Below are 22435 nucleotides of genomic sequence, written 5' to 3' on the forward strand. Positions count from 1 at the left end.
CAGCACTGCATCCCATCAACCTCACCAGTGTGCATAACACTAACCCAGAGCATGTTCATTTCCCATCTCATTCTTTCTCCTCTGTTCTTGACTGTTTTCCGCAGACAGCCTGGAATTCAGAAAATAGATTAAAATCCAATGGGAACATATAAAATCCCCACTCTTCACCCCTTTGTATCAGCAATCTATACTAAAAACCAAAAAAAAAAACCCACCAAAAAAATCTCTAGATTCTCCCATTTTAAAACTGCAGGCATCCAGAATATAAATCCCTACAACAGGACTGACTAGATTTCCATTTTAGGACCAAGTTTGTCTGTATAAGCACAGTTAGCTTCCAGGACTCCCACCTGACCACAGTATTTAGTGCCTGTGGTCTAGTATTTAGGCAGTTCTAACACTGACTGGTTAGAAAATCACAGTCCAGTGGAACTGATATCATCTTTCCCTCAGACCATAATCTCAGCTCCACCACATGTTTGCTGTGTGACCTTGGGCAAAAAACTTCTCTGTTCCTCAGTTCCCTCATCTGCAAAATGGGGATTCAATACCAGTGCTCCCTTTTACTTAGAATATGAGCCCCATATAGGCCCTGATTATCTTTTATCTACCTCACCACTTGGTGCAGTACTTGGTACATAATAAGCTCTTAACAAATACCACAATTACTATTTTCCCTATTGTTATTATAATTAATATTAAAATAGAGTATATCTTATCTGATTGAATTGATTAACACCCCACACTGCCACAGGCTGGCACCTCAATGAGCAAACACACCCCTAAGTTATCCTTGCTCTGCAGAGGCTCTACTTGATTCCAAATCTGCCTCTTAAATATCCAATAGACCGTGAGCCTCATGTGGGACAGGGATTGTGTCTGACCTAATTATTTTGAATCTACTCCAGTGCTTGGCACATAGAAAGTGCTTAACAAGTACCATAACAATTATCATTGTTATTATTTTCTACTTCTCCTTCTAGACTCTAAGCTCCTGGTGGACAAGGAATGTTTCAAGCAGCTCTTTTGTATCGTACTCTCCCAAGTACTTAGTACAGTGGTCTGCATCCTGTAAGTGCTCAATTAATAACGTTTGAAGAGTGAAGGAATCACTCTTCAGTGGCTATTGGCATGACTGCTGCCCTCAATGTTGCTCAGAACTCATCCTTAGCTCTAAGAGACAGATCTCTTCTTTTTCCAGAGGAATATTGGTCCTTGTTTCCAAACGCCATGGACTCTTCAGCCTAATTCTCCATCCTTGTTTCTAAGCTTGGCAGGAAGCGCTAATGTGCTATCTTCATGGTCAGAGGAAATTGAATATTACTGCATCTTTCACCTAGTAATGACTTTTGGCTGATTTGGTATTGCAGAGAAGCAAAAGAACCTCCATTTGCTAGATGCCATGAATATCGTACCCACTTTTATCAGTCATGCTAAATATATAGATATTTCCAAGAGGCAGACTTCTCCTTGATCTCTTGCTGAATGTGACTGTATTGTTGAAGGAAGGCATGAAGCAGGTGGAGGTAGGAAGCCAGGGTAATCTAATGGAAAGATCATGTGTCAGCAGACCCATTTTCTAGTCTTGATTCTACCACTGGCCTGCTGCATGACCTTGGGAAAATCACTTAACTTCTCTGGGCTTCAGTTCCCTCATCTGTAAAAAGGGGATAAAATACCGATTCTCATGTCCCCTTAAACTGTGAGCCTTGCCTGGGGTAGGGACTTTGTTCAAACCCATTATCCCTATGTACCCCAGTTCTTAGCATAGTGCTTGGCACACAGTAAGCTCTTTGTAAATACATTGTTGTTGTCCTTATTATTATTATTATCACTAATATTATTGTACTTTCATCAGAACAGATTTCCTGAAGACTTTTGGGTTGGGATGAAATCTTCCTCTTAGCAGAGACACATCCCTAACACAAATGAATCCAGAGAAGGTGAATGTGATAAGAAAGAGAGAAGGAGGTGTCTTCTCGATCAAGACACATTGATTTGAAATACACTGAATCTGGAGCGTCATGATGCTTAAGATTACTCAGGCCTAGGCTTGCCAGTGAGGCTATCCAGATGCTAACTCTGACTGAGGAGAGCAGATGCAAGAGTGACTTGATCCCAGGATGGCCCAAGTGCAGCAAAGAAGGAACGAGAAGTTGGTTTTGCCTTAGGCTTTGGTGGGCCATTTGAGTCCTAAAACAATCCAAGATCTCTAATTAGCTCTGGGCTGGAGGGAGGAAGGAAAGAGGAGTGAAATGGGCTCTTCCTTCCCAAGCTTGGTGGAATAGTCATTAAGAACCAAATTTGGGCTCCTAGCCCCCAAGCCACCCAATTTTCACGTTCATAGTGTATGATCTTCTGATATTCCTGCACCCTTGGGTACTAATTATAAAAGCAGCCCAGAAAAAAAATATTTGCAGTTACTAAGGTCTATTAGATTTCGATTTAAGCTGCCCTGGTCCAAACGTCTTAGATAGCTTTCCTGTCAATAGCTTGAAGTCACCATTTAGAAATAAGCTGAAAAAGCTCCCTCGGAGAGCATTTTAGCCAATGAATGGTAAGAAATGCCTCCATGAAATGAACACCTAAGCATCACTGTCAGGTTTTTAATGACCTGTGCCAAGTGGCGATTCTGATAATGGGTCTTGTGTTATTGGAAATCTTTAATGCACGAAAAACACGGTATTGAAGTGAGAACATACAAGCAGCTTTATCAAATGCAGCCAACTTGGCTGAAGAACTAAAGGACCATGAGTGGGGCAATGTTGGTGCCAGGAGAGTCCTGGCTAAGTCCTACGGTGCAGGTGGCTTCCAAAGAATCTGAACTCATTCCCTGTAGGCAGGTGCTCAGCTCTCCCCACAGCAGGGTCTTCCCTGCACCAGCTGTACCTTTCAGTTTAGGATGTGGAGGTTCAAAACCATACATCAATCAATAGTATTTGATTCAATAGTAGCTTGGGAGAGTTCAGTAAATGTTGTAGCTGTAAATCTACCAGGGAAGATGGACATAAATGAATTTACTGAAGGGAGTAATAAGTGTTTAAGTAGAAGATCATGTAAAGCAGTATGTACAGAAATACAACAGGAGAATGTGCAAAAGTGATGAGGTAGCGTCTCCCCCGATTAGACTGTAAGCCCGTCAAACGGCAGGGACTGTCTCTATCTGTTGCCGACTTGTTCATCCCAAGCGCTTAGTACAGTGCTCTGCACATAGTAAGCGCTCAATAAATACTATTGAATGAATGAATGAATGAGGTAGTGCGCAGTTGCTGGGATGGTAGTTGGGAGGATGTAACCTGTGTAGAAAAAAAAATAATCTGGGAAAGCTTCTTCTAAGAGGAGGGATGTCAGAAGGTCTTTGAAGATGGAGAGAGCTGATGTCTGGTGAATTTGGAAGGGGTCCTGTTCCAGGCAGGAGGAAGAGTACCTAACAGGTGTTGGAGTATGACCTAGTGGATAGAGCATAGGCCTGTGAGTCAGAAGGACCTGGGTTCTAATCCTGGTTCTGCCACTTGTCTAATGTGTAACATCAGGCAAGTCACTTAACTTCTCTGTGCCTCAGTTACCTTGTCTGCAAAATGGATTAAGCCTGTGAGCCCCTTGTAGGGCGGAGACTGTATCCAACCTGATTAGCTTGTATCTAGAACAGTGTCTGAAAATAGCAAGTGCTTAAAAAAATACCATCATCATTATTAGGAAAGAGGCATATTGAGAAAGAGGAATGGAGAGTGTGAACAGGAGTGTAGCATGAGAAGAGAGTGGGTAGGCATGGGAGAGTGAGCAGGTGGGATGTCTTAAAACTATTGGTCAGGAATATCTGTTTGATTTGGAGAAGAATGGGTATCACGGCAAGTTTTTGAGAGGTGGAGAGAATTGTGCAGAACGATGTTTTAGAAAGATGATTCTATCAGCAGGATGAAGCGTAGACTGGAAAGGCAAAGTTGGAGGCAGGGAGACCAGTGAGGAAGATGATACAGTAGTGTAGCTACCATTTGAGAAGCATCTAGAACAGAGTAGAGTCCATATGAATGGAGAGAAAGGGACTGATCTGGAAAATGCTCTGGAGGAAAAGCTAACCGGATTTAGCAATCGACAGCTTGAGATTTGAAAGAGTCCAGCGAACCAAAAATAAAGACTAGGGTTGCCAGCTTTGGAAAGAGGTAGGATGGTGGTGTTGACAACTGTGATGAGAAAGTTAATTTGAGGAGATAATTTGGGAAGGAAGATGTAGAGTTCAGTTTTCAGGGTGAGTATTATGGGCCTGGTGAAATATCCTTCTGGAGATATCTTATAAGCAAGAGGATATGCCAGATGGCAGCTGGAGAGAGAGATTGGGACTAGTGAGGGACATTTGAAAGTCAGAGGAGTAGATGAGCTCCTGAGAGGAGTGAATATAAAAGGAGAAGAGTGAGGCACCCACAACAGAGTCTTTCCCCACTGATTCCACCAAACCCATTTCCTTGGCAGTGGTTTCATTAGCTAGCAGATAGAGATAAGGAGAATCTTGTTCATCCATTTATTCACATCACTAATTTAATGATGAAGTATTTGACTACTTTAAGAGAGTCATAATAACTTCTGCCATTTACCCATGCTTCATGGAATTTCTTCACTTATATTAATGTCTGCCTTCCCCTCTAGACTGTAAACTCACTACGGACAGGGAACACGTCTACCTACTCTGCTATATTGCTTTCTCCCAAGTGCTTAGTACAGTGATCTGCACACAGTAAGCACTTAATAAATATGGTGACTGATTGATTGACTTTAATATTCAGACTATAGGGCCAAATCATACCACATCAACACCCCATGTTCCCTGTGATGTTTTGTTTCACCTCTAACATCACCCTTCAGCTCCATGCAGTCCAACAAATTCAGCTTGAGCTCTGAATTTTCCAGATTGGCAGCCTACCAGAAATATTTCCACCAAACAACTGCTCTGTTTTCCACCTCCCTTGTTCTGTGCTCATCCGTCAGAGAAGCAGCGTGGTGAAGTGGAAAGAGCACGGGCGTGGGAGTCAGAGGTCGTGGGTTAGAATCCTGGCTCTGCCACTTGTCAGCTGTGTGACTGTGGGCCAGTCACTTCACTTCTCTGTGCCTCAGTTCCCTCATCTGTAAAATGGGGATTAAGACTGTGAGCCTCACGTGGGACCACCTGATTACCCTGTATCTCCCCCAGCGCTTAGAAGAGTGCTCTGCACTTAACAAATACCAACATTAGAGAAACAGTGTGTCTCAGGGGAAAGAGCACGGGCTTGGGAGTCAGAGGTCATGGATTTGAATCATGGCTCTGCCACTTGGCAGCTGTGTGACTGTGGGCAAGTCATAACTGCTCTGTGCCTCAGTTCCCTCATCTGTAAAATGGGGATTAAGACTGTGAGCCTCACGTGGGACAAACTGATTACCCTGTATCTACCCCAGCACTTAGAACAGTGCTCTGCACATAGTAAGCGCTTAAGAAATACCAATATTATTATTATTATCCATCACTGATTGATTGGTTTAACTATTTAAAGATACAGTATTTCATTTTTATTCCAAAACATCTGTCCTGTCCCATTTTCAGGTTTCATTGGAGTCAGAATGCTTTCTAAATTTTAATAAAACCATTGCTCAGTAGACATAGAATGCCCTGTCTTCTGGGATGCCGATTCAAATTCAGTCATTCAATTACATTTACTGAGCGCTTACTGGGTGCAGAGCATTGTGCTAAGTACTTGGGAGAGTACAATATAACAATAAAACAGACATATTCCCTGCCCACAGCAAGTTTACAGTGTAGAGGGGGAGACAGATATTAATATGAATAAGTAAAATTATAGATATGTACATAAGTGCTGTGGAGCTGGGAAGGGAGATGAATAAAGAAAGCAAGTCAGGGTGATGCCAAAAGAAGTGGATGAAGAGGAAAAGGAGGGCTTAGTTAGGGAAGGCCTCTTGGAGAATTTGTACCCTTCATCATGCTTTGAAAGTAAGGAGAGTAATTGTCTGTCACATATAAACAGGGAGGGTGTTCTAGGCCAGAGGAAGGACATGGGTGATCGAGCAGGTTGACATTGGAGTAGCCAAGTGTGTGAGTTGGGTGGCAGAAGGAGAACAGTGAGATGTGGAAAGAGGGGGCAATAAGATTGAGTGCTTTAAAGCTGGTGGTAAGGAGAAGCATCACTTAGGGAATAGACCATGGGCCTGGGAATTAGAAGGACCTGAATTCTAATCCTGGCTTGGCCATATGTCTGTTGTGTAACCTTGAGCAAGTCACTTAACTTCTCTGGGCCTCAATTACCTCGTATGCAAAATGGGTATTAAGAGTGTGAGCCTCATGTGGGACAGGAACTATGTCCAACCTGATTGACTTGAATCTACCCCAGTGCTTAGAACAATGCTTGGCACATAGTAAGCACTCAACAAGTACCATAATTATTATTATTATTTGATGTGGAAGTGAATGGGCAACCTGTGGAGGTTATTAGGAATGGGGAAACATGGCCTGAATGTTTTTGTAGAAAAATGATCCGGACAGTAGAGTGAAGTATGGACTAGAGTGGGCAGAGACAGGAGACAGGGAGATCAGCAAGGAGGCTATTACAGAAATCAAGGCAGGAGAGGATGAGTGCTTGGACTAATGTGATAGCTTTTTGGATTGAGAGGAAAGGGAGGATTTGTCTGTTCTCCCGTGAAGTTAACGCATATGCCTATAGCCAGGCTACAGAATTCCCTCAAAAAAGTTACTGAAAAAGTAGTCAGGATTATTTCTGAACTGTACAGTCTTACACTTGGAACTCCAGCACAGGAGATCTTCCAGTGCAACAGCAATTATTTATCATTTCTTCTGCCAGCCGGGTCTTGGAATGGGCCAAGGAAGTGCCTCTATTTCTGACCTTGGATGAGCCACCTGGAATCAGTTTCGCCCTTGGGATGGACTTCTTGTAAGACATGAAAATAAGACCAAAAGCCAGGCAGTGAGTGTGCCAGTCAAGTATTTGATGTCACCCATTCCCAGCTAACAATAATAACACATGGTCCCCTGGAAACAGATCCAAGACAGAGTAACCCTGAGCACAACTGTGGGGAAAACCCTTTCTTCAAACCTGCTACATTTATCAGACAGTCAGTAAGACCACTGCTAAATGAATTAATACAAGGAGCCAATTTCCACCAGCAAATCATGCCAGGCTATTGCTTAGAAGCAAGAACATGATGTAAGCTGTGAATGCAAATCGGACTGTAGGTGGTTTATTGGTGATAGATATGAGGCCATCGGTTGTTTCTTCGTGATTGGACATCTTCCCTTTGCCAAAGTTTTAGCCAATGGGATTATTGATCAAGTCAGTGTTTCTGGAGAAGAGAAATTACATTGTTTCATAAGCACAATTTACCTGGAGGAATGACAATGAGAAATCAATCAATCAATCAGTCAATCAATGGTATTTATGGAGCACTTACTATTGGCAGAACACAGTACTAAGTACTTAAGAGTTAACAATAGTTGTTAGATCTGAAAAGAAGAGAGCCCTACTGGATAGAGCATGGGCCTGGGAATCAGAAGGACCTGAGTCTAATCCTGGTTCTGCCACTTATCTGCTGTGTAACTTCAGGCAATTCACTTCTCTTCTCTGTACCTCAGTTTCCTCATTTTGTATAATGGGGATTAGGATTGTGAGCCCCATCTCAGACAAGGACTGTGTCCAACCTGTTTAGCTTGCATCTACCCCAGTGCTTAGTACAGTGCCTGATGATAATGATGGTATTTGTTAAGCGCTTACTATGCGTAAAGCACTGTTCTACATAGTAAGTGTTTAATAAATGCCATTAAAAAAAAAGTTGGCAAGGAACCCAGATGAGTGATTGAGACTTTCCCGCTTCCTCTGCGCATTTTAGGGTGGAGATGTTAACGGGCAGTGTGTCTATCTGTAACAACTTCATTCATGAAATTATTTCTCAGATCTAACCTCCATTCCTTCTTCTGTCATTGCAGTCAAGATACCCCTTAAAAGCATGTTTTGAAAGGGAGTAATTGACAGGGAAGATGGAGACTAGGTGCTAATTAATGTGTAATACGTGGTCCATGGGGTGCATAGCCTTGTAGTAGAAAAGGTGAAGACCTTTTTTTATGATACTTGTTAAATACTTATTAAGTACCAAGCACTGTTAGAGATTCAAGATAATAAGGATGGATCCAATCCACATCCTACATGGGGCTCCCAATCTAAATTGTGGGGAAGGAAGATTTAATTCCCATTTTACAGATGAGGTAACTGAGACACAGAGACGTGAAGTGACTTACCCAAGGTCACACAGCCGACAAGAGGCAGAGCAAGGATTAGAATCCAGGTCTTTTGACTCTCAGGTCTGTGCTCTTTTCACTAGGCCACGGTGTGAAGACCATGAACTGTTGAAATGGCCACTAGACTCTTTTCTAAGAATAAGGTCATGACTCCTGTTTAAGATTGGTTGTGAAGGGTGCTCCTATGGCTCTATATGTGCTTTCAGCAGAATAATAATAATAATCATGGTATTTTGATAAGCGCTTACTATGTGCTAAGCACTGTTCTAAGCAATAGGGTTGATACAAGGTAATCCTGTTGGACAGAGTCCCTGTCCCATTCATTCATTCAGTAGTGTTCATTGAGTGCTTACTGTCCCAGATGGGGCTCACAGTCTTAATCCCCATGTTACAAAGGAGGGAACTGAGGCACAGAAAAGTTAAGTGACTTGCTCAAAGTCACACAGCAGACAAGTGGCAGACCAGGGATTAGAACCACATCCTCTGATCCCCAAGCCTATGCTCTTGCCACTAGGCCACGCTGCTTCTCCACTAGCATCATTAATGGTTAATGCATGAAGCAGGATGTTGGTTCCTTTTTTGGACTCAAGGAAGGTTAAAATGCCTTCTGTAAACACAGTGCCATCCTTATCTGGAATAGGTAATTCAGAGAGAGGAAAGCTGCTTCGTGACCTGTTGCTGAAAGAGCTAATGACATTAGTTTTGTGAACCTTGTCCTTAAAAGAGTAGACGTGCTGACAGCTGTGCCATTTGGGGAAGGAATGAGACTGGGTTGATTATATATTACTTCTCGAAGAAGCAGTTGTATGTCATTTCTCCCCATGTAATAATTTTGCTTTGCAGTTCATTAGGTCATCGTTGGAGTTCCATCTGAAGCTTTGAAAACAAAGTAGGTACAGCATTATGAAAGACAAACATTATAAACCCAGCAATGGGTAGCACACCAAAACATTGAATTCATATTTACAAATAGGTTTCAAGGATTTACAGAAACTTACAAATAGGTTTCAGGGATTTACAGAAAAATGACTGTTTTAACTAAGACAATTACTCTCTCCACCTTCAAAGTCTTATTGAAGGCACACCTCCTCCAAGAAGCCTTCCCCTGCAAAGCCCGCTTTTCCTCTTCTCCCACTCCCTTCTGTATCAGCCTGACTTGCTCCATTTGTTCATTCCCCCTCCCAGCCAGCCCCACAGCACTTATGTACATATCTGTAATTTGTTTATTTATATTAATGTTTTTCTCCCCCGGCAGACTGTAAATTCATTATGGGCAGGGAATGTGTCTCTTTATTGTTGTATTGTACACTCCCAAGCTCTTAGTACAGTGCTCTGCACCCAGTAAGCGCTCAATAAATACAAATGGCTGACTGGCTCACTACTCCCCAGGCAAGAGTATAGGAAGCCTTGGCACCTATAGACTTGACTGTTGTAGTGTCTTCCATAGTTGAGATGGATTGTGGATAGGAAAGATGCTGTAATTGAGGTGAATTAAGGCCTAGGTGCAGTAATGGTAGATCTAATGTCAGTGGGGAATTTAGGAATATCCATTTCTTGATGTGGGGGACAAATTATGGTGGGCAATGGCAGAATCTAAATCAACCAATTAATCTAGCAATGTTATTTATTGAACACATGTTTTATGCAGAGTACTGTACTAAGTGCTTGGGAGAGTACAGTGGTTGGAAGACATCCATCAATTGATAAATAGTATTTATTGAGTGCAGAGCACAGTACTAAGCACTTGGGAGAGTACAATATAACAGGGTTGGTAGACAGGTTTCTTGCCCACAAGGAGCTTACAATCTAGAGGGGTAGACAGACATTAAAATAAATTATGGATATGAACAAAAGGGCTGAGAGTCTGAGGATGGATGAATAAAGTGTACAAATCTAAGTGCAAGGGAGACACGTAAAGGAGAGGGAGGAGGGGAAATGAGGGCTTAGGGAAGGCTTCTTGGAGGAGATGAGATTTTAATGAATGAATTAGGTCTACTGAACATCTCACATAGTGCCTATTTCTTCTCGGCCAGTCAGGTTAGCACTCTTCATAAGACACCTATCCAATCGAGCCTATTACAGGTTATCTCTTGGTAAACCCATTCCACTGAAAATATAAACTCTTGCATCTATTCTGAGACCTTCTGTAGGAACAGTGATTTATAAACATGAAGATTTTATTTCTGAGAACCTTAGTGGTCCCTGGGAGTTACAGTCTGGTGTGAATGCCCTTAGATTTTTCTCTACTACTTCTTGGTCCATTGTTCTGGTGGTAAACTGGCATTAGTAATAATCCATTAAAAGATCTGGGAACCTCAGCTCCTTATTCACCTCAGCACTACAAATGATATACTGAGAATCCAGAGTTATTTTGGGAATTATCCTACATATTGAAGCTCGTTGGAACATGTGTACCAACTCTGTTATTTTGGACTCTCCCACGCACTTAGTATAGTCCTCTGCAAACAGTAAAAACTCAATAAATAAAGTCGATTGATGGACTGACTATTGTAAACTTTTCAAGGGAAGAGATCATATCTCTCAGCTTTATTGTTTTGTTCTCTCTTAAGTGCTTAAGTATAGTGCTCTGCACCTAGTAAGCATAATAAATACCACTGACTGATTGATTGAGTATTCTAAAATACCAAAAATATCCCATTTGCACTCTTAATTTAGCCCTCAGTTCACCACATTATACAGGCTGTGATTTTAGGCTTCTAGAATCTAACAACATCTTGCAGGGAGCTCGGTTAAACATCTTTGAATCTCTGCAGGTATAGTTTCTGTTTGTTTGTTTGTTTTTTGTGTTTACCATTGGTTCCGATTTAAGATAAGATCAGACTAATCCCCCTAGCTGAAAGAGTAAATAAAATTTATCAAGAGATAGGTGAAATGTCAATAGTAGGCCAAACTAACTAAGAACTCTAGTTACGGGCAGGAAACGTATCTCTTATATTGTTGTGTTGTACTCTCCCAAACACTTATGCTCTGCACACTATATGCACTCAAAAAATTAGATTGATTGATAATTATTATGAGGAAATCTAAAGGTCAGAATTTTGTGTTACTTTCTTGAGAATTTCAGATATACAAATAGTCCCCATGAAGACCAAGGTACCCCTGTTGAACTGGGAGCCAACCCATCCACCAATCAATCAACTGTATTTATTGAGAGCTTTCTTTGTGCAAGGACTGTGCTAAATGCTTGAGAGAGTACTGTGTAGTAGAGCTGGTAGAAATGATCGCTTTGCACAGTTTGCTTGTGGTCTAGAAGGGGAGATAGTCACTAAAATAAATTAGGGATATGTACCTAAGTGCTGTGGGGCTGAGGGTGGGGTGAATAAAAGGTCCAAATGCAACTGTAATGCAAAGGAGAGAGGGAATAGAGGAAATGAGGACTTAGAGAAGGCCTCTTGGAGATGTGATTTTGGGATTGTGTAACCAGGAGTCAAAAGGTCAGGCTTTCAGAAAGGAATCTTAGGGCAGAATTATTTGTCCTTTATGTGGGAGTATGGAGAAAAACTGCTCAAACCTCTACTCATGAAGTCCCCTAGTCTACAAAGCCCCAAAAGGGGGGCATGCCTCAGCATGGACAGGAGAAGAGTCAGGCTGCTGGTCCCTAAAGGAGTTTCCTCATCCAGATTGTTGCCACTGACGGGGGCAGTTTTCACACCCTTTGAGAGTGTGACTGCAGCAAATTAACAGTATTTCATTAGGACTGTGCTGGCTAGTCTCACTCTTTACACACTTATGAGCGGGAGGAATAAGCCAAGAGAGTCACTCCCTGAGAGAAGTGTAAATTCTTAGTTAAGCTAATCAAAGGGAAGGGGAGGAAGTAGAGCAGCCAGGTAGTTGGTCATTATGAAATGAGAGGTTGAGAGACATGTGCCTGGGAGAGCAGGATACAGGGAAGTCTCATGACTATGACACTGAATGGACGGAGAACTCGGCACAGGGCGGACGGCACATTAGAGATGATCCCATTTGGACCACTAAGTGTTTGGGGACCAGAGTTAGGACTCAGGAGGAGCATGGCTCCTGCCTCTGAGCGGAAGAAAGGACACAGAGAAACCATGCTCCCGAAAGACTTGGAGAGGATGAGAATGGAACTTGGTGAGGGAAGCGGGGAAAGGACAAGAGAAGCATGAGCCCCAAGATGCTTTTAGAGAAGTCAGAGGGTCCTGGGGAGAAAAATATTATTTCTAGGGAAAGGCAGTTTAAACCGAAGGTATTTTAATTATTATTGAATTAAGAAATTATTAAAAATTATTGAGAGTTCAGACCTTGGCGTCTGACTGCGGTAGGGGTTGGAAGAAAAGCTCTGGGTGCCAGGGAGATACGTGGACCTGTGGAACCACAGAAAGAAGAGAGAATTCTTTGTCTGTGAGCTTCTTGTAGTCAGCCAAGGGAAGGGGGCGGTAGCCTAATCCCGGATGAATCACTCACCTCTGGGGAGATACCTGGGCTTCAGTTAAAGGGTGGAGGCAGCTATAATCATAATAATTGTGGTATTTGTTAAACACTTACTATGTTTCAAGCCCTGTTCTAGATTCAGAGGAAGATAAAAGATGATCAGATAAGACAGAGTTTCTGTCTCTTCAGTGCTCAAAATCTAATTAGGATGGAGAATAGGTATTGAATTCCCATTTTACAGATGAGGTAACAGTGGCACAGAGGAGTAGAGTGACTTGCCAAAGGTCACACAGCAGATATGTGGCAGAGCTGGGATTAGAACCCAGGTTCTCTGATTCCCAGAGTCATGCTCTTTCCACTAGGCCATGCTGCTCCTCAATAGGGGATTTGACACACATTAAGCAGAATATATCCAAACCTACTTTTCAGGAACAGAAGAACTGGAGGATTTAGGTTGCAGCAGAGACTGTCCAGGGTTGGAATACTTCTAAAATGACTCCAGAGCTCTTTTGACTGAGATTTAGCACTGAAAACCCCAGCAACATTATGAGGATCCAGAGTTATGATGCAAGGCACTGGTGCCTATGAGGACTTGTGGAGAAATGACAGGTGCTGTGGAATCCCCTTGCCAGCAATGGAATGGCTTCTGCTTCACCAGGTTGGAATCAAATTTGGGTAAAGAATTAGGTGTGGAAGAGGTGGGACTGGGATGTGCTTATTGTTTCATTTTTTTAGTGGTATTTTTAGGTGTTTCCTATATGTCAAGCACTGTCCTAAACCCTGGGGTGCATACAAGCTAATCGGGTTGGACACAGTCTCTGTTCCATATGGGGCTCACAGTCTTAATCCCCGTTTTACAAGATGAGGAAACTGAGGTACAGAGAAGTGAAATTACTTGCCTAAGGTCACGCAGCATACAACCAGTGAAACTGGGATTCGAACCCAGGTCCTCTGATTACTAGGTCCAGGTTCTATTCACTGGATGACACTGCTTCTCCTGCCCAAAAGGGACATTGTTAGGATTCCTTTGGACTCCAGGGGGAAAATGAATTCTTGGGTAACTAAACTACTATTTTAATGAAGAAACTTTTTTTGTCAATTGATGTCAATCAACACTTGTCAAATGATGACTACTCATCTTCTCATTAGATTGTAAACACCTTGAAGACAGAGAGTTGCATCCTGTAAATTTACACCTAGAAGACATCAGATATTTATGTTGATTGATTGATTAGCCGAAGAAGTCAAGGGCCTATAAAATGATTGGACATTTTACTCTTCTCCACTTCTCCAATCAGCATTGCTTCTTCATGTGTTCATATTGATGAAAAGGAAGACATACGCTTGAATGTATGGTGCTAGAGAAATACACTTGCACTCAGATTCATCTATGTATATCACATTGTAAAGGACATAAGAGGGCTTGGAGATCTTATAAAAGTAAAGACACCAAGGATGGACACAAGAATCAGATGTCAAAAGAACTCTTGGGAAGAAAAAAATGTCAGGGAATCAGTTTCCTGCCCCTAAGTTATCTTGAGGGTGGTCCACTCTCACCAGGTTTCACAGCATGAAAGCCAACATCTCTGATCCCTGCTCTGAGAACAGTGGCCCCACCTTCCCATCTCACCTACGTAAGAATTACCTCATTTTCATAACTCCAGGAATTTCCAGTCAGGGCTGCCAAGTCTTTTGCTGCAAAATGAAAATTTCCATCTCTCTGTGGAGACGACTTCTAAAATGCTAAAAGTGGTCTAGCAGAAGAGTATTGTCAGCAAGATGAACTAATAAGTGAAAATAAATCTACAAGAAGATGAATGCTAGTCAGAAATGTATCTGCCCCAAAGCTAGCTTGAAAAAATCAGGGTGGAACTTGACATGTGGAATTAATTGAAATTCATTCAAACTCTCAGTAAAATGGCATTTGCTATAACCCAAAATTGGAAAATTAGATTGGGAAGCTTAGTGCATCAGAAAATGATAAAGCCTTGAATTTACCTAAGACTTTCAATTATCCAAAGTGTTTTTATATTATTTATGTCATTTTGTCCTCGCAAATGTCCACAGGGTAGGTTTGGTCATATTTTTTAAGCACCTACTGCATGTAGAACACTGTACTAAGTGCTTGAAAGAGTACGAGAATGCACGTTAGCCATGATCCCTGACCTCAAGGAATTTGCAGCATAGCAGGGTAGACAGAAACTACAATAAATTATTGATAGGAGGAAAAATAGAGTACAAATATATGTACATAAGTAGGAGGGTGAGTAATTAAGTTCTTAAGGGTTTTAAGTATTGAATTGGCAGTTGGGGATATAAAGTGGCGAGTTTAAAGTCAATCTGGAAAGCATTCCTGAAGGAAATGTGATTTCAGAAGGGCACTGGAGATGGCAAGAAAAGGGATCTGTTGCATGTGAAGTGGGAAGGAGCTTCAAGTAGGAAAAGATGGGTGAAGGAGAGATCAGTAATTAGAGAGAGGACACTGAGGCACAACGAGTAGCTTAGCTTGAGAGGAATAAAGAGTCCAAGCTGGGGGGTAGTAGAAGAATGAGGATGAGGTGGGGTCGAGAGTTGATTAAGTGCCTCAGTGTGGAGTGGTACGAGCAAGTTTTAGAGGTATTTGAGTAGGGAGCAAATCTGTAGAATTGTGGTTTGGAAAAATGACCTGGGCAGCAGAGTGAAATATGGACTGGAGAGGAGAGAGTGGAAGCCAGGAGATGAGTTGAAAGGTTGATGCAAGAGTTAAGCCAGGGCATGACAGATGTCTGGATCAGTGTGGTGGGAGTTTGTATGGAGAGGAAGGGGCAGATTCTGGAAATGTTGTGGAAGAAGAAGAGACAGGATTCGATGGACAGACTGAATGTCAGAGTTAAAAGAGAAGGATAACGTCAAGGCTATAGGCTCAAGAGACCAGGGACTAATGTAGTTTAAAAAATCTAATAGGAAAGTTAGAAGGATTAGGGAGAGAAGATGAGGGGGTTCAGTTTTGGACCTGTTAAGCTTAAAATAGAGGTATTCATGTAAAGATATTCTGGAAGCAGGAGGAAATGTGAGACTGCAGAGGAGAGAGGTCAGGGCTGGGGAGGTAGATTTGGGAATCAGTCATATAGAAAGAGCATGGTGTAGTGGATAGTGCATGGGTCTGGGAGACAGAAGATCATGGGTTTCAATCCTGGCTTTGCCACCTGTCTGCTGTGTGACCTTGGGCAAGTCACTTAACTTCTCTGTGCCTCCGTTACCTCGTCTGTAAAATGGTGACTGAGACTATGAGCCCTACATGGGACAGAGACTGTGTCCAAACCAATTTCCACCCAATTTCCTCCCAACTCTTAGTACAGTCCCTGGCACTTAGTAAGCGCTTAACAAATACCAAAATTATTATTATTATAATTAGAAATTTTAGTTGAAATAACAAAGTAGTTATTCTCGGTTGCTTAGTCTATCAATAATTTCTTTTACTGTCTGTCCTCCCCAGCTGCCCCTCTCAGGGTCACACCTGGAGAGTTTCCAGTACTCTATCAGTCTTGACTACAGGAGGGAGAGTCAAACAGAGGCATACCCTTTCCATTCCTAGCTTGTCCAGTGGCTAGCAAGTGGAAGACAATCTGCTACAAGACAGACGTCACCCGTACTGGGCAGCAGCAGCATGGGAGAGAGTTGAGGGGGGAGACTCAAGCTTACTGCGCGGAAGGAGGCTTCTGGATTTTTACCAAGAAAACTCTATGGATACACTACCAGAACGATTGCAGATGGAGAGTGGGGCATTCTGGGAGAGTTGTGTCCGTGATGTCGCTATGGGTCAGAGATCACTCGATGACGTAACACAAGACAGGACTTCCTCAGCTAGACTGTAAGCACCTCGAGGGCAGTGGTCATGTCTTCTCTAACGTACTCTCCCAAGTGCTTAGTGTAGTACTCTGTCCAGAATAAGCACACAATGAATACTATTAATTGATTGAAGTTGTGGGAGTGGATGAGGTCCCCTAGGACTCAATATGAATTTGGAAGAGAAGGGCTCTCAGAAAACACCTTTAAGGGATCCATATGCAATTAAGGAGTGGGAGCCAGTGAAAGAGGCTGAAGGATCAATCAGATAAGCAGGAAGAGAGCCACGAGAAGATTGTGTCAGAAATATCAAACTTAGATAGTGTTCGCGGGAAAGGGAGTGATCAGCGTGACTCAATGGAAAGAGCCCGGGCTTGGGAGTCAGACGTCGTGGGTTCGAATCCTGGCACTGCCACTTGTCAGTTGTGTGACCTTGGGCAAGTCACTTAATTTCTCTGTGCCTCAGTTACCTCATCTGTAAAATGGGGATGAAGACTGTGAGCCCCACTTGGGACAACCTAATTCCTTTGTATCTACCCCAGGGCTTAGAACAACGGTTGGCACAGAGTAAGGGCTTAACAAATACCAACATTATTATTTCTTTATCCAGAAGCAAGAGGTCCAGGAGAATTAGGATAGAACCCATTAGATTTGGAAAGAAGGAAAACATTGTGGATGTGGAGAAAACAGTCTCAGTGGAGTGAAGAGGGTGGAAACCAGATTCGGAGTTAGAGAGGAGGGAGTGGAAACAGCCGGTGTAGATCGACAATTCGAGGAGTTCAGATAGGAATATGAAGAGGGATAGAAAGTTAGCTGGGTGATGATGTTGGGTACAAAGAGGCTTATTTTAGGATAGGGAAGGTGTAGGAGTGTTTGAAAGTAGAGAAGAAAGAACAAAGAGAGTGAACAGTTGAAGATGGAAGTCAGGGAGGGAAAAAGAGTAGACACAAATGTTTTTAGAAAATGATGAGGGATGGGTCCAGAGTTGCCTGTGCCAGGGGTAGATTTTGAAGGGAGGTAGAAGCTTACTTTTTGAGAGCACAGCAGTTATTTACATATCCATAGTCTAGATTCCAAGTTTGTTATGGACAGGGAACTTGGTATGGGCAGGAAATGTATGTTTATTCTGTTGTATTGTACTCTCCCAAGTGCTCAGTACATTGCTCTACACATAAATACCATTGATTGAGTGAACGATTGATTGCCATATTGTACTGTCTCAAGAGGTTAATAATAATAATACTAATAATAATGATATTTGTTAAGTGCTTACTGTGTGCCAGGCACTCTTCTAAGCACTGGGTAGATACAAGATAATTGGGTTGGGCACAGTCTGTGACCTACAGAGGGCTCATATTCTAAATCCCCATTTTACAGATGAAGGAACTGAGGCACAGACATGTTAAGTGACTTGCCCAAGGTCACACAGCAGACAAGTGGCAGAGCCAGGATTAGAACCAATGGCCTTCTGACTCCCAGGCCATGCTTTATCCACTAGTCCATGCTGCTTCTCGTAATAATTGTGGTATTTGTTAATACCTTATAATGTGCCAGGCACCCTACTAAGCAAACTGGATTGACCACAGCTCTGCACTCAGTAAATGCTCAATACATTTGAGTGATTGATTCATTGAGAAGAGAGTCTCAGAAGGTTGACAGGATAATGGGGTGGGAGGGAGGTGAGGAGATTTGAGTGAGCTCATTTCTTATGATTTTGATTTTGTCTACAACGTACCTGGCAAGGTCATCAGGAGTGAGAGAGACGAAAGGACGTGCTTCTGGGGAATGGATGAAGAAACAGACTTTCAAAGGTCAAGTGAATTACCCCAGGTCACACAAAGGACTTGTGGTAGAGTTAATATTATCAGTCCATCACACTTTTTGAGCACTTACTATGTGCAGAGTACTGAGCTAAACACTTGAGAGAGTACAGTATAACAGTATAAAAGACACAGTCCCTGCCCATAGTGAGTTTACATCTAGAGGGGCAGACAAACATTAATATAAATAAATAAAATTACAGATATGTACATGCGATGTGGGGCTGTACAGTCTTAATTGCAAAAGATTCTCATATTTCTACTTGTTGATTGTTTCTTTGGTTTTCTACATGGGCATAGTAATTATTCACAAACTGGGAAGATTACCAGTAATTCGAGATATCAAAGGAGAACTCTCCACCAGAGGATTCTGCGCATACCACAAAACTCTTTTTCAGGGATGTGTGCTAGCCTACAGTGTTTTCAGACATCGAATGGATTTCTTCTTTTGCTTTTCCGGAGTTTGTTGCCGCAGACTCCTTCTAATGGTAAACTTTACTCTATCACCCATCCAACTATACACATGCAGGGTTTGTGATTGGAGGGAAAGTCATGTCATATGTAGCAGAGTCAACTAGAATCTCCTCTGAGGAAAGCTCTCAGTGGGAATTACCGGAATTTCATTAATCCAGTCAATGTCTTTATACAAATAATTTTCCCTATTTTAAGAAAAGGATCTTGCCCATGAGTTTTTCTTTTCTTTTGACCAAGACTTGTGGTAGCCCTTCCAAGGACTGTCCAAATCGCCAGTTTTGGAAATTCTCACTTTAGCAAAATAGCCTGAACTTTCAGTAATAGAATCGGGCAACAGATTGAAAATACAACTCCCCCTACTGGTATTGTGCTTCTTCAGGCATCAGGTCCTCATCAGGATTTGTGGAGAATCTACTGTATTAATCAGCTTCTTTAAGAGTTTGTTTACATGCAATAGAAGTAAAAGATGTAGTCCTTACCCTCCAGTAGCCTCCAAGTTAATGGGAGAGGAAGGGGGGAACACAGGAACAAGAGTAAGAGCTTAGAAAGAGATAGTTAAAGTATGTATATATACTGATAGGTCCAATTTACACACAATGCTGAGTGACTGATGGGAAGAGGCAATTTTTAGGAGGGCTTTAAGGTGGGGAGAGGTTTGGATTGGGAGATTTGCAATGAGAGGAATTTCTATGCAAAAAGAACTAGATGAACAGTGGATTGGAGGTGAGCCAGTGCAGACGGTGGTGCAATTTGAAGGCTAACATGGGAGGAGCAAAGAATGTGAGCCTGGGATGGAAACTATGGTAACGCTTAAATCCAGTGGTCAGGAGTTTTGGTTTTTTTGACACTGAAAGAACTATATAGCTTTTTGTTGGTTTTTTTTTTTTTTTTGAGGAAAAGTGTGTGCTTGTAGAATGCTTGCTTCTGCCTGGGTGATGACTAGGACACCAGTTAGGGTCAGAGAAGCTGGAGGCAATTTCATGGCTGGTAAGAAGATTTTCAGGAGTCTCTTAAATCTTCCAGAAGTACCATAAGTCTCTCCTTTTACTCGTTTTAATCTAGTTCATTCATTCATTCATTCAATAGTATTTATTGAGCGCTTACTATGTGCAGAGCACTGTACTAAGCGCTTGGAATGAACAAGTCGGCAACAGATAGAGACAGTCCCTGCCCTTTGACGGGCTTACAGTCTAATCGGGGGAGACAGGCAGACAAGAACAATGGCAATGTTCCCCTGGCTTCCAATTACATAGGTGATTTTAATCACCTTAGTGTGTTGGCGATGGTGGGATGGGAGGGGGATCAAAACCTTCACATACACTCCTGGACCAAAAGGAGTGAAAACAGTTTGATGTGTGACTCAGCTGTACATGCCGGAGTAGCTACCAATCTGCTTTAAAATAATCAATCAATCAATCATTGGTGTTTATTGAACACTATATTTGTTGTGGGCAGACAACGCGACTGTTTATTGTTATATTGTAGTCTCCCAAGTTCTTACACCTAGTAAGCACATAGTAAGTGCTCAATAAATATGATTGAATGAAATAAATGAATGTGCAGAGCATTGTACTAATCACTTGGGAAAGTATAAATCAAAGAATTTGTAGACACAATCCCTGACCACAAGGATTTACAGTCTACAGGGAGAGACACAGTCTACTCTTGACAGCAACAGAACAATCACATACAGTCGGCTTATTTTTTTAATGGTTTTTGTTAAGTACTTACTATGTTCCAGGCACCGTATTAAGTGCTGGGGTAGTTTCATGATAATCAGGTTGGACACACTCCATGCCCCACATGGGGCTCACAGTCTTAATTCCCATTTTGCAGATGAAGGAACAGAGGCACTGAGAAGTTAAGTGACTTGTTCAAGGTCATACAGCAGGTAAGTGGCAGAGCCAGGATAAGAATCCAGGTCCTTTTGACTCCCAGCCCTGTACTCTGTCCACTAGACAATGTTGCTAGTGGTTTATTAGGAGAAAACGTATTTTTGAAAAGTTTATGGATTATTTTCTTTCTCTGCTTGAACTCACCCTGGACACAGGGAGTATTCCTTCAGTAAATAGCATGGCGTAGTGGATAAAGCATGGGCCTGGTAGTCATATGGTCATGGGTTCTACCTGGCTCTTACACTTAACTGGTGTGTGACCTTGGGCAAGTCAATTCATTTCTCTCGATCTCAGTGACCTCATCTGGAAAATGTAGATTGAGACTATGAGCCCCATGCAGGACAGGAATCATATCCAACCTGATTAACTTCAATCGACCGCAGTACATAGAACAGTGCTTGGCACATAGTAAGCGCCTAACAGGTACCAGAATTGAGAAGCAGCATGGCGCAGTGGAAAGAGCACGGGCTTTGGAGTCAGGGCTCATGAGTTCGAATTCCAGCTCTGCCACTTGTCAGCTGTGTGACTGTGGGCAAGTCACTTAACTTCTCTGTGCCTCAGTTCCCTCATCTGTAAAATGGGGATTAAGACTGTGAGCCCTACGTGGGACAACCTGATTCCCCTGTGTCTACCCCAGCGCTTAGAACAGTGCTCTGCACATAGTAAGCGCTTAACAAATACCAACATTATTATTATTATTATTAATGTTACTATTATACATAAGGTTTTGCCATCAAACAGTTATTCAGGAAGGTAGAGCGTCCTCCAGGGCTAAAATAATTCATTGATCGCGTACCCACTAATTCCCTTAAATCTTCTAATCAAATAAATGACACTCAAGACTAACAGTTTTAAAAGGTAGGTGTGAATGTGGAGTGGGCCAAGGAGTCAACTTACTTGGTGAAGGCAGGTCATATTTTTCAGGCTAGGAGAGGGTCGATCACCCTTATGGATTGTGAACCTTATGCTATCCTGATCTAGAGCAAATGCAGTTTCTTTATAACTTTATAAATGTAGTTCTTCTTTAAAAAACATTCTCTGTCTTCAAAGTCCTACTGGCCACCAAGAAGCCTTCCCAGATTAAGCTCTCAAACCCCACCTCCACCCCCCACCCTATCTTCTCTCTATCCTGTGTCACTCATGCAATCAATTTCACCCCTGTGGCATTTTGATACTCACCTAAATCCCAAACCCACACCACTTATGCCTGTAAGTTTATGCTCCATTGCTCCCCTTACCTGCAATTTATTTTAATGTCTCCCCCACTAGATGGTAAGCTCTTTGAGAGCAGGAATTGTGTCTGCCAACTCTACTGCACTTTCCCAAGCATTTTAGTACAGTGTTCTGCACAGAGTAAGTGCTCAATAAATGCCACTGATCGATGAATTGATTTCCCAGGCCTTTCCATAAACTCCACAGAAAGGTATTGCTGCCAGTTTCCTGAAATTCACTCAAGTTCCTCAGTGTGAGTCAATAAAATGCAAGGAGGGGAAAATCTCAGTCAGTACTGGGGCAAGGGGTTTACACTCATTCTCCTTCTGCTGAGGTCATTCTGTTCTCTTTCCCACCCAGTGGTTGCGATCGTGTTCTTGGTAAAAAAACAAAAAAAACAAAAAAAAAACCACCTGTCAGGGGGAAAAAAAATAATATCTTGCTCCTTTCAAGAGGTCTTTGTGTGTCAGCTGTTTTGAACAGAGACCCCAGGTTGTCACTACCCCAAT

At 42.3% G+C, this 22435-nt stretch overlaps 1 non-coding gene across 1 annotated transcript; it reads left to right on the forward strand.

Annotated features, from left to right (window-relative positions):
- The first annotated feature begins 16178 nt into the window (after positions 1-16178).
- Positions 16179-16316, forward strand: LOC114811537. Its single transcript, XR_003759234.1, has one exon. It is a non-coding gene; the product is annotated as a small nucleolar RNA SNORA7 (small nucleolar RNA).
- Positions 16317-22435: the final 6119 nt, after the last annotated feature.

This window comes from Ornithorhynchus anatinus, chromosome 4 (assembly GCF_004115215.2).
Source record: "Ornithorhynchus anatinus isolate Pmale09 chromosome 4, mOrnAna1.pri.v4, whole genome shotgun sequence".
NCBI classification, from domain to species: domain Eukaryota; kingdom Metazoa; phylum Chordata; class Mammalia; order Monotremata; family Ornithorhynchidae; genus Ornithorhynchus; species Ornithorhynchus anatinus.